The 13,666-nt window shown below is 40.9% G+C and overlaps 1 protein-coding gene across 1 annotated transcript in view; it reads right to left on the bottom strand.

The window, feature by feature from the left end:
• The window catches only part of PITPNC1 (phosphatidylinositol transfer protein cytoplasmic 1), a 121,972-nt gene that overhangs the window by 45,552 nt on the left and 62,754 nt on the right, over positions 1–13,666 (bottom strand). The gene's annotated exons all lie outside the window — the stretch shown is intronic.

Here is a 13,666-nt window from a genome sequence, read left to right as displayed (position 1 = left end):
CGCCAGGTTTGCTCTCCACAAGTCGAGCCAAATCACCCAGTTGAGGAATCCTCCTCGGCCTCCGCACCCGCCAGCCCTAAATACCCTCCCCAGTTGGCTCCATCCTGTCACCCCCCTGGCTCCTCCCACCCGGGAGGTTTTATCAGGGGCTCTCCTTAGCCCTGCCTCCTCTAGGCTCGTCTGCCTGCCTGGCCGTGGGAATCCCCGGGCTGTTTCCTGGGCCTGCCCTCCTCTCAGCTGTTGGGCAGTGATGGGCCAGATGCTGGGGAGGGCTTCCCCCAGAGACGCAAGACCTCTGTGGGTGCATGTGTCGGGGGGCCTTGGGCTGGCGTGCCCGTTTGGCTCTTTCCGAGCTGGGCTCCACTGGCGCATCTCAGCTTTGGAGTGTGAGCAGACGGGTGGGGCCGTCGCAGCTGTTTTGCGGCATGGCTCTTGCCACTTCACTGCCCTGTCACCCTCTCTTCTTCCAGCGGCTGTCTCCCACGACTCCCCTGTGGTCAAGGTAGGTGGCCCCGGGTCTTGACGTCCCAAGGTGGGGGGCATGCTGACTCGGGACAGTATCCAAAGTGTAATTCCACTTGTTTAATCTCACAACATATGTTAGTTACACCCTACTTAAGCCTGTACTACATATATTGCTATTTTCTTATCTTGAATGTTAATTAATTAATAACAAAAATATATATTTGCTTGTTTAATCTGAAAACATACAATAAAGATTTTAAAAGAACATATTGTTTGTGCCTTGCTTATATATCTTATACAACTATTCTAACAGTGCATTCCTGACTTCTGAGGGTGAAAGTCCTCAGGAGGCCAGGAAGGGGTTGCGCCAGCATTGGGGCCCTCCATGCAGGCATCCCAGGGGGTGTTCCCAGGGCATTCTGGTGGGCAGGCTGCCTGTAGGTAGTTTCCTGACCCCTTTTGCCCCGTGTACGCTGGCGCGGAGAAGAGCGAGGCTGCGCCAGCTTTTTAGCAGACACAGTCTCGCTATTTTCAATGGGGTGAAAAGCTCCATTTTAAAAGAAAAAAGCTGCAAAAAGGCTTTTTTCAAGGTTTTGGCGGGCAGGGAACTGCTTAGGATGCACCGTGGCAGCGCCTCTGCCATGCCGTCTCTGCACGCCGAAAGCTCAGGAATGCACTGTAAACTATTTTAAGCTAATTACACTTTTCTACTAAAACTTATATCACAACTAATACACAGATTAGTTAATATTGGCTATTTGTTTTTTAGCATGTTGAATCTCTGAACGTGCTCAAAAATATTACATTTCTGCATATTCATAATTTTCCATTTTCTCCCAGTAATCTTTTGTTCAGCAGGTGCGTCAGCTTGGCCATCACGGAATTTTCTGCCATTTTCTCTTACCAGTTGTATATTGTTAGAATTACTTCTAGTTTCCACTTCATTGCTATTATGACTCTGGCTGCCGTTAGCATATAGCTAAATAGTTCCCTCTTGTTTTTTTCATTGTCCGGCGGTAATATTCCTAGTAACGTTATTTCTGGGTCTAGAGGGAAGTTAGTTTTAAGCACTTTCTGCATTTTTTGGTGGACATCAATCCAGAACTTTTAATTTCTTTTTACAGGACCATCACGAATGAAAATAAGTCCCATCTATTTCTTTGCATTTCCAGCAGCGACTATCAAAGTTTTTGTTCATTGTTTAAATATCCATTGGGGCTATATACTATCCATAGAACTGTTTTTACCAGTTCTCTCTCAGATTTTGACTTGCTGTGAGTGAAGGTTCCACATAATATTCTTGTTGATAAGTTGGTAAAATGTGGTCTAGATACTATTACTGTTAGGTGTACAGTATCTGTAACTGGTTGACAGATCACAGTCAAAGAGCGCATGTTAATGGTTCCTCATTCTCTTGGAGAGGAGTGACAAGTGGAGTGCCTCAGGGATCTGTCCTGGGTCGTGGGTTGTTCAACATCTTTATAAATTATTTGGATGAAGGAATACAGGGGATGCTTATTAAATTTGCAGATGATACTAAATTGGGAGAGGTAGCAAATACAGTTGGAGACAGAGCCAGGATACAGGGTGATCTTGAGAGGCTGGAAAACTGAGCTAAAACTAATAAAACGAATTTCCATGTAGATACATACAAAGTTCTGCATGTAGGTAGGAAAAATCAAATGTATAATTATAGGCTGGGGGAGACTTGTCTTGACAGTAGCATATGTGAAAAGGATCTAGGGGTCTTAGTAGACCAAACACCAGGGGTGGGGAACGTCAGGCCTGGGGGCCGTTTAAGGCCCGCAAAATCATTTGGTCTGGCCCTTCGTGGGTCCTGGCAGTTCTCTAGCTCAGAAGGATCTAAGACTGGTGATCCACCCCCCTCCTTTTCAATGGATTTTAAACGTTTGTAACATTATGCCATAAATTTGTGCAGGAATTAGATAGCATTTTAACTGTTAAACATCACAAGTTTCCTGTCTTTTAAACCTTCAAGAAAACTAGATACAGCATCTAAATGCTAACAATTTCATCCCGAGCAAGGCTTTGTATCCTTTTTGGACTTTCTGCCCCTTTCATTTTGAACTTATTTTACCTTCATGGCTTCATAACACAACATCAGTCATCCATTGCACTGATTTCCATGCAATGCTGTATAAAACCTGCTGCTTCATATGAAGAGCACTAGACTGGGAGATCTTTATTGATCAACATCAATATTAAAAGAAGCCAAATTTGCACATGCCACTTATTTTTCAGCCTCTCTCCCATGGTTGGCATGCATGTCGGAAGAACAGAAAAGTGGTTCTAAATGCATGAGAATCAGGTTTCTGAACTATCTGCAGGAAGGTTGCTTTAAAACTGCATTCTAACTGCACTGTGATTTACAATGTATAATGTTCTTTTGACCTATAAGACTTCTTTGTCCCCCACCCCACCCCAGAATATCTTTCAAATAAAGCAGGAGCTTTCCCTGAGCTTCCTTATTCTCAAATCAGTGGAATGAGGTTGGGGGATGCAGGGGATAAAAACATGGAACAGTGAGGATTTTGCCAGGGGACATTCAAACCCAACCAGATCTTGGCTGGAGCAGAGAAAGCTCTGTTGTGAAATAACACCTACTCTATATACTCTCTGTTGTGAAATAACACCTACTCATTTGCACTCTGCTAATGCTTAAAGTTTAGCTTGAAGGAGGGTACTCTGTGAACTTCTTGATTGAAAAATGCCAGGAATGACTGGGAGAGATATGGCCTACCTGTAGAGGAAATAGCTTTATTAGAAGACTGAGTCAAAACCAGCTCAAAAAGATGGAAACAAACTTGGGTAACTAAGGGCTTTTCCACATGCTCGATTTATGCCTGATTATCTTGGCAGTTGATCCGTAAATGTTGGAATTGGTTTAGGCATGGTTCTTCTGCACCTCTGCCCTCCTTTTGAATTTTCTTTATGGAGTTAGTTTATTTTTTCCCCACACGTGCCTTCAAAAATGAAGATTTTCAATGAAGGGTGCTGTTGTCATTGGTGGCATCATAGGTGGCAACCCAGCACTCTTTAATTTTTTGCACATGCTTATATTGATATAGCATTATGATAGGTTGAGCAGATTGTCTGAATTCCGAGCTTTCTTTCTTTCTTTCTTTCTTTCTTTCTTTCTTTCTTTCTTTCTTTCTTTCTTTCTTTCTTTCTTTCTTTCTTTCTTTCTCTTTTTCTCTCTTTCTTTCTTTCTTTCGTCTCTAGTCTCTTCCCTTGCAGAGAAATAAGGAAAAAGGCATATCTCCATAAGGGAAGGAGCCAGAGACTTGTGTGTGCGCGCTTAATGTAAATTCAGACAAGCTGCTCAACCTATCTTTACAATGTTGTATTGATATATTGATATTCTAGAACTAAACAGAATATTGGTATTTATAATGAAGAGAACTTTTTGATGGTGGATGGAGGGAACCCAAAATAGGTTACTCCTCCCACTTGCTCTGGAATCATGACCATGCAAATTTGTGGGAGGAAGAATGTATCCTGGCTTTCCTCCACCACCACCAGAGACTTGATATATAACACTTTGATGGTGGTAGCAGTACAGGACTCTTATTTCTGGGAAGCCAGCATGGTGTAGTGGTTAAGAACTGTGGTCTGGAGCGTTGGACTCTGATCTGGAGAACCGGGTTTGATTCCCCACTCCTCCACATGAATGGTGGAGGCTAATATGGTGAACTAGATTTGCTTCCCCACTCCTACACACGAAGCCAGCTGGGTGACCCTGGGCAAGTTACAGCTCTGTTAGAGCTCTCTCAGCCCCACCTACCTCGCAGGGTGTCTGTTGTGGAGAGGGGAAGGGAAGGTGATTGTAAGCCGGTTTGAGTCTCCCTTTGGAGCGGGTCAATGCATTTCAGTGCCTATGCTCTTAGAATCGACCCCTTCCTGAGAAGAAGTATGTTATCTTATTCAGTTAGACACCTAATAAGCAGGACTCAACTGCTTTCTTACTGGAGTAAGCTTTTTATTGAATTGCTTCAAAAATATGAAAAATATGTATATGTATTTACAGTTTATATAATATAGTATGTATGCATGTAGATGGTTACAAAGTCTTAAAAATGTTATGAAGTTCAGACATTATGAGTCTAAACTTGTTCATGTATGCAAGCAATCTTAAACAATCGCCATACCTCTATATGAGAGTTTCAAACCTTAAAACAGTAATAACTTTTCATTCAGAAAATATAACAGTTACAGAAATCTTGTAAAAATGGTTAGTGCAATGAATAAGATCTGATTTAGTTAAAAGCATCTTAATTCAAAGTATCTAGAATATCATAAAATAAATAGGCATACTTTACCCAATCATGTCATTTGTGAACCTCCCCAGTACAGCAGGACTAGAGAGGCTTGAAAGTTCCCAATCCATGTTTAGGATGAATAGACCTTTAAGGTCCTCTACGTGTTATTTTAGTCTTTAAATATCTTTGGTGTATGCAATGGCTAGAGAAATCTCTGATTATTTATGAGTTTATGAAAGAACTGAAGTCATGAGCTTATAGAGCATATTTTCAGTCCATGCCAGGACCAGGTTTATGAAACTATAGAGAAATCTCTGAGTGTTCTCAGCCTATGAAAGGACTGAGTCTATGAGTCTTTCCATTTGTTTGAGAATCCTCTGATCTATGCTGAGATCAGAGAGATCTGTGTGTGTGCATGCCATCTCTAGCTTTGCCAGAACTAGAAAACTATGTAAAGCTTAAAGCCATGTAAAGACAAAAGAGTTCTGTGTAAGACCTTAGTCTAAGGAAGTTTTAAGAACTTCCATGTCTATAAGGGCTTGATAGATCTTACTGAAAACTTCTTAGTACATGCAAGTATCAAGGAGTTTTCAGTGCCTCCAAACAAAGGAGGGAGAGATCTATAGGGAGCTCTTAGAACCTTCATGTATACGCAAAGACTTGGAAAGATCTAAGCTCCTCCAGTCCATGAGGACTGAAAAGCTCCAAGAGCCTTAATCCACGCAAGGATCCACGCAAGGGATGGAGAGATCCATTTAGGCCAGATGGTTCTAACCTGTAAGGTACTCTCTACTTACTGGCTAGGAAGCTCCTTCTTTTATATCCTTCAAGATCAGTGTCTATCTGATCTTGAGAGTTTTTTTGCAAACCTGCACATGAACTGTATGTTACCTGGGGCAGCAATTCTTCTGCATTTACCCATATAAGGAGTTCCTGTCCTTTTCAGGTCATTTGCTGACCATAGCCACATGTACTAAACAGTCAGTTTGTGCCTTTGTTATGTTTCTATAATGTTGGATTTTACCAGCATTCACATCTCCCGAATAATACGATAAATATGAATCTTTCCTTTCCTTTATAAAACTTAAAACTCAATATAAAATCACATTGTATTATTACATTGCATCAATAGTTCACAGTCAGCAGAAAACAAAAAGTACCTAGATAAGGTCATGAGCAAAAGCATTTCTGATAAGCGTGAAAAGTTCAAAGGAAAGAGTATTTCTGAAAATGGCAACATTCCAGGACAGAAAGTTGCAGACCGTGACTTTGGCACAAGAATACAACAGTACAAGTCCTTGGCAAGAAAATGTTTAGGCTGGTTCACTTTTAAATGAAAGACAAGCCTCTAAATAAGACTGTGCTTATGAACTTTACTAGGAAAATTCTATAAACTCTCCTATATAATTGGTTCTTGTAGGTTATCCGGGCTGTGTAACCGTGGTCTTGGAATTTTCTTTCCTGACGTTTCGCCAGCAACTGTGGCCGGCATCTTCAGAGGAGTAACACTGTTACTCCTCTGAAGATGCCGGCCACAGTTGCTGGCGAAACGTCAGGAAAGAAAATTCCAAGACCACGGTTACACAGCCCGGATAACCTACAAGAACCAATGAACTCTGACCGTGAAAGCCTTCGACAATATCTCCTATATAATCTTTGCCTGTTACACCTTAAGTGGTAGAGAAAGTCGGCATATAAAAACCAACTCTTCTTCTTCTTCTGATATTGGAGAATGGTAAAAAAAAAGCTGGAGAAGTGGGGTCTACCAACTTGGGACCAGGGCCAGCTAGGTAAATTCCACATTCCATGTGGAAAAATGAGGTACCTCCAGAGCCCCTTCTGCCAGTCTCGGATGGGCTTGGGATCAGATCTGATCTGGAGAACCGGGTTTGATTCCCCACTCCTCCACATGAATGGTGGAGGCTAATATGGTGAACTAGATTTGCTTCCCCACTCCTACACACGAAGCCAGCTGGGTGACCCTGGGCAAGTTACAGCTCTGTTAGAGCTCTCTCAGCCCCACCTACCTAAAATAACATGTAGAGGATCAGATTCTTCCCTGGAACTTTGTGCCTTGTCTTCAGGTGTCAGGCAGTCCTCAAGTCTCGAGACCTCTCAGGGAAAACAATGTGTTTAGACCCATGATTCCTAAATGTAGGTGTTGGAAAGCTGATGCTAATACATTAGCATTTTCCTAGGAACTTGGGAAATTACATATGCTCCAATTGTCCATATATTTACCAGAGACAGTTCCTATTCCTAAGATTTCCTAGTATACTGTTCCTAATTTGGTCCATTTGCCTTTTGGGAAGAGGTTGGGGATGATTTTTAGAAGTTTTTCAGTGTAAACACATGACCTTTTACAGCCCTATCCCAGGTGCATCTTTCATTTTTCATCCCACCTCCATATTTAACCGTGCAATCCTGAAGGAGGGGGGGCGGAGCTGCATGGAAGCCGGTGTGATCACTGCACCAGTGTCTGTGCCACTTGCGCCATCCAAAGTGGCACAGTCGCCGGCGCAGGGCGACCTATGCCGGCTCCAGGGAGCAACTCGTAAGCGTGAGCCTCATGTGCTGGCATTGCCTCCCCAGCAGCGTTTTCCATCGTGAGTCTCACACCGACTTTCAGAGGGGCGTTCCTGGGGACGGAGCTGCCTTTAGACAGCTTCCAAAGTCCTTTCACCCTGGGAATGCACCATTTTGAAGACATCAAGTTGTGCCTGCAAAAAAGGTGGCATAGCCCCGTCAAACTCAACTGGGGAATTTCATGGGAATTTTTAAAAAGTGAGTTTAAATTTTTTATTTATAGCCTGGGAAGCCTCTCAGGAGGTGGCATGACAGCGCCGTCCCTGGCCATCAACCAACTATCCCCCCCTTAGGATTTTTTTTTTAATTTTATTGGAGAACAACAATAACAATATACAATTACAGCAACTAAAAGAAGCAGGGGGAAAAAGACAATCTTCATGATTTAAAATACAATATATCTATATACACAATAAAATAACAACAGGATTCCTATGCTACAGCTTATTTCTTTGTCTTCATATTCATCATTCTGTCCTGACTGAGCACAATGCATTCCCCTTTTTCACCCTTACTTATAAAATTTTCTATTTTATTTTATTTATAGTTTGTGACCCCCCCTTAGGACTGGGCTGTAAGACTACCTAAAGTTAACATTCCGATTTTATATCCTTCATATTTTTGTTCAACAAACCCCAATTAACCCTAGTCAGTTACTGTATTGAAACAACCCCACCAATCATAGAAATCATGCTTTCATGTGATGCCTGAAGTGACCTGCAACATTAGTTTTGTGAACATGTGCGTGTTATGCACGCCATAACCATTTGTATGTATATTATATGTATAATGCTGATTTAGAGAAACACAACTAATATTGAAAAATGAATCCATCTTTTGGGGAAAGTTTGATGCAAGGAACCAGAAGATAGCATGAAAATAAAGACTCACAAGTTTCATTCACACAGAGGAGAGGCCAAATTGAAACGGGAATAGTTGAATCAAACCAACAAGCTTTCAAAATTGCCATAGTAACTCTGTTCCCAGATCTCTAGTGAGTGGAAGTCAGATGCATTTTAATTCTAGTGCCCAGAAGTGTAAAGGCAGGTGTATAAGTGCAAAATTATTTACTTCCACCTCACCCCACCCCCATAGTTGACTATCTATACCCTGTTCAACATATGGCAGGCAGAGAGGACCTTCAGCAATGTGTAATGAGAGAAGAAGAGTTAGTTTTTATATGCCAACTTTCTCTGTCTTTTAAGGAGAATCAAACTGGCTTACAATCTCCTTCCCTTCCCCTCCCCACAACAGACACCGTGAGGTAGGTGGGGCTGAGAGAGTTCGGAGACAACTGTGACTAGCCCAAGGTCACCCAGGTGGCTTCATGTGTAGGAGTGGGGAAACCAACCCGGTTCACCAAATTAGAGTCTGCCGCTCATGTGTAGGAGTGGGGAATCAAATCCGGTTCTCCACTGCTCTTAACTACACCACCATGCTGGCTCTCCCGTCACGCTGGCTCAGGTAGTGATCACAGTGAGAGAGGGGTGTTTACAAGGGTGCCTTTATTTTTGTCTGTGAATTGCAGGAACAGGACAGGCATTACAGCAAAAAGAGAATGGTGTAATTATGAAGCCTTCATGAATATTCGCTGGGTGGAGGGAGAAGAGAAAGCATACAAAAAATTCACTACAGATGCCATCTTTAAAAAAATTAAAGGGCTATTTTTAGTGTTAGGATTGATTAGTGCTGCCATAGCGATAAGAAGTACAATGCAAGAACAGCAAGCCACGGCAAGTGCCAAAGCACTAAAAGGCACACAACCAAAAACACATGGCATTTTTTTCATTCAGCATATGATGACTATTGTAATAGTAATCTTTCCACAGTGATTGCATCTGAAGTGGATAAAAGGGATTACAGCGTTCTGAAATAGAAACACTGGACAAAGTCAGATAATAGCACTTCATCCTTTCATTTGAATTGAACCTGTGGTTCACCACCAAGAAAAACATTGTTTCAGCTCCTTTCAGTGTCAAATGGGAACTCTTCAGAGCAAATCCAAACAGATGTCAGAGGCATTCTTTGTTGCCTTGTCCCTTAGAAACAGTAATTCTGAATTACTGGAAATTATTTGGCATCTGTAAAAATAAACCCAGCTGTTTTTCAGAGTAGGAAAGGCACAGTCACAAAACATAGTACAAACAAGATTCAGTACTAAAGAGTGCCTTGTTTCCACTTTCCAACCTTTAGAGCTTTGTGTTTGTATAAGTGCTTGATCATAAATAAGAGAAGGCTCCACTCCACTGAAATCATGTTACTTCAGAAACTGAATAGTTGCACTCAGTGTTAAATATAATGGAGTAATAAGAGCCCTCAATAAAATAAATGGTGGATGTGTTCTTTGGCCAAGCAAAGCACACTTTCTGCTGATTGTTATCAGGGCTTGTGCTAATAGAAGATCAGATTTCTGCATGAAGTTGATTAAGTCACATCAGGAGGTGCAGGTTATAAATAATTTAAGTAATAACTTATTATTAAATAAATAACATAATGTAAAACATATACCTTTTTGTGTTATTTGGAAATTAGCGTATAGAAATAATAATAGCACTTAAAATCAAGATTGCAGTTTTCAAAGGACTGCATGCATATTATCTTTGTCATAACCCTCACAACCACCATATATGGTGGGCAGTAGTATTAGCCCCATAACACAAATGGGTGTGTCTGAGAAAACTGGTTTGCCTTTGTTTGAATGAGTGGCAGAGGCCAGATGTGAGCTGATCTCCTATATCTCAGGCCATTTTCATGATTGGCCGCCCTCACATCCTTTTCCCGCCCTAGCCCTTCCACCCATCCTTGTCAAGGCATTCCTAGAACTCTTGCCACCTGTGTTAGGCTGCCATTCCTCCCTCACTCCCTTTTCCTGCCGCTCCAGGTGCCCAGGCTCTTCCCCACCCATCAGCTGCTGCACAGGGCCAGCATCCTCTGGCTATCATGGAAACGGCAGCGCAGGCCCCTGGGCTCCCCTGCTGCTTGCCCTCCTCCCCGCCTGTCAGCTGAAGTGCGGAGGTGGCACCGTCTCTTCCAATGCCCAGCCAGCTTGCCAGGAGGACGCTGAGCCACCAGGCTCGGCCACTGCCCAGCTCGTCTGCCTTGCCAGCCTCTGATAAGTTAGGCCTGTGTCCCGTTACCTCCCCAGCCCCGTCTCTGGGAGACCCCCAACCAGGCAGGTATGTCTGGGAGTCCCGCGCGGCCGGAGGGGAGGACGACATGGGACAGACTACCATTGGCTGGTGTTGCAGAGTGTGTTATTTGCCATGGACTACCCACAGAATGTTGCAAGGGCACTATATGCCATGAGAGGAGGGAACAGTAATGCATGTTGGTGCTGACTTCCCAGATACAGGTCCTCCATTTTAGATCCTTGTGATTGCAATGGGTTACGCTACCACTGCTGTGCTCATATAAAAGAGAACTTGATACTTGGGTAGCAGTGGTGGTGGTACAAATGTTACTCTTGATACACCACTTGTATTTTGTGAGCATAAGCACTAAATTTGATTTATAAAGTGGCCAAACTCTTACCAGATTTTTCCTCTCCTCTATGTCCCCTGTGCTCCAGCCTGTGACTTGATGTGCAAGTGTGGAGAAATTGCCTTCCAAGACATGTGTTTATATTATTTAAATTTGCAGACTTCTGAGAGTACGCAAGTGCGGGGGGGGGGGGGGCTGAGTTGATAACAACCCAACTTTTGTTGCTGCCACTGATATTGGCAGGATAGTTATAACAGATACAAGTAACCATTAAAATGGATTTGTTGAGGCATATGAAGTGTGGCATAGTAACCTAATGTTTTCAACATTCCATCAACGCTTCTGAAGTAATCTTCATTTTGTTCTCATCATGTCAGGTTTTGATGGATTTTTTTCATTTTGGTTAAGCTACAAAGTCATGTTTTTTCTGCATATCTGGAAACTCCCTAGCTAAGGACCCCAACCTGTTGGTGGCCAGTTTTGCAGCCTTCATAATCCACATAGGGGCAAGCCACTTTTAGTATTTTATATATAGCAAACTTAGTAAAATTTGGCCCTTTGGAAATTGCATAAACATACTTCTTTTTTGAGAGAAAACTGGAAAATAGGCCATATTTGATGTGTCACCTAGGGTTGTGAAAAAAATTTGGTCAATTTTGTGTTTGGGTTTATTGGGCTCGATTTTTTTAGTAAACCCGGAATAAGCCGAATACCCATGCCAGTAAATATGGGTATTCGGCTTATTTCTAGGTTTACCCAAAAAATTCAGGCCCATTAAAGTCTATGGGGATTTTTTCAATGCTGGGTACCCAAGGTTGGGTGGGATAAATAAATTAATAGTGAAGATTTGATTTATTTCTCACTCATCAAACCTTTATTGGCATAGAAGCAAAATATTAACATACATAACAAGAAGAGAAAAATAAATAAATATGCCCAATAAAATAATTAATTTATTTAAGGAACTATGTCAAGATAAAAATTATTTTAAAAAATAGTTAAAACAGCACAATGGCATTTCCTAAGGTTGATACGCTGTAACCACATGCCAGATGCATTTCGGCCTATTTGGCCTTACTCAGTGGTCAATTGAATCCCATGTAAGACATACGCACATATTTACAGACATATAAACATATATAGACAATTATATATCAGACCAGGCATGTATATAGGTTGTATAGTATATTTCTAATTATACAAAAATCTGGTTAGATTGTCTACAAGTTGCTATACTGGCCTGTATATGTCTTCCATATAAAATGTGTGTGCAATTATCAACCTGGTAAAAGCGGTATCTATCCATTGTGAACTAATACTGGAGAATTAATGGATGGATTGATCCATTTATTCTTTGATGTATTAAAAGCAGAAGCTTGCAAAAAGGGAGTGCTGGGAATAGTAAGAAGTGAAGATCATACAATAAATGGCAAGTCAGAGTGTTACAGGTTTTGACATATGGGACCATATGAAATGTTGTATTTTGTGTATTTTTTAGTTAATGATAGTTTTGTAAATAGCCAGAATTTTCCCCATTCCTGAATCATTAAGCTCCTATTAAAATCCATTCAGAGGCTTGTCTCTCTCTAATATAAGATCAAGCAGTCAAAAGCTGTTTTCAGTTAAACTTAGTGTGGAGACCTTGAAAATATGCCAAGTCTTACATAATATGTAAGGATGCCAGCTCTAGCCGACATCTAGCCTTAGTAAAAAAAAAAAAATGTCTCCTTCGACTGCTAAGGAATGTTTCCTTCAATTGCTAAAGAATGTCTCTCTCGACAGTCCAGTAAAAGGAGACTGAGAAATACTTAACTAAGAATATTAGAATGATATTAGCTTTATTAACTATAGGTATTCAATACAATAATGGTACTATGCTTATTTTTACCGTAGTTCTTAAAGTATTAAGTTGCCAGTAGAATTAAATCTTTTATATATAGTAAATATCTAATATAACTGACTGTTGTAATGATATCAAACTGTCTAATTACTAGTATTTGATGGAGTCAAGGACATCAACCCTGAAGCCACTTTGACTGCTCAACCTTGACTGCTGCAGGGGTTGAATTGCAGCAGTAATTTCTGCTCTCATATTATTTAATATTGAAAGCATATAAATATAGGTGTAGAGAAACAGGAAAGTTAAATCTCTCCAGTCTTTGCGTAGACATATTCTGGTTTGAAGCTATACAATAAAAAGAGCTTACTTGTAAAACAAGCAGACTTTATACATATGTGGTGGAAGTGTGAGAGAGCTATAGCGTTCTGGACTGAAATAGTGAAATACCTATCTGTTGGAATGGAGATTGACATCTTGGGTAAACCTGAGATACTCTTGTTAAATTTAGTTCCAAACCTAACTAAAGATAAACAATGTATGGGGGTTACCCATGATAACTGCTGCTAGAATGACTTTTGCCAGACACTGGAAACCAAAAATGACTCCAAAGATAGAGGAATGGTTGGTTAAAGTTAAAGAAATATATGTTTTAATTAAGTTAACAACACATCAGAAAAGTGGTGATACAATGAGTCTAGATAAGGTATGGTTACAAGCTGTAAATAAAATGGAAAATCTTATAATTAAGGGTGAAAAAGGACATTGTGCAGCAATGATAGTCTAGTTATTTTACAGATGACTAAACCGTGCATTCGGTGTGGTAGTATGAATGAGGATATTGGAATAAGTTGTAATATAGAAATTCTGTTAATTTTTTAAGTTTACACATATTTTAAATTATGAAGATTGTTGTATGTTTTTTGTTGTTGTTTATTTTATTGAATAAATATTTTTTAAAAAGAGTTTACTAGTGTAAGCTAAATAAGTTGTGTCCTGCTTATTAGGTGATTAACTG

This window comes from Euleptes europaea, chromosome 1 (assembly GCF_029931775.1).
Source record: "Euleptes europaea isolate rEulEur1 chromosome 1, rEulEur1.hap1, whole genome shotgun sequence".
Lineage (NCBI taxonomy): Eukaryota > Metazoa > Chordata > Lepidosauria > Squamata > Sphaerodactylidae > Euleptes > Euleptes europaea.
This window is presented reverse-complemented; position numbering and strand designations above follow the sequence as displayed.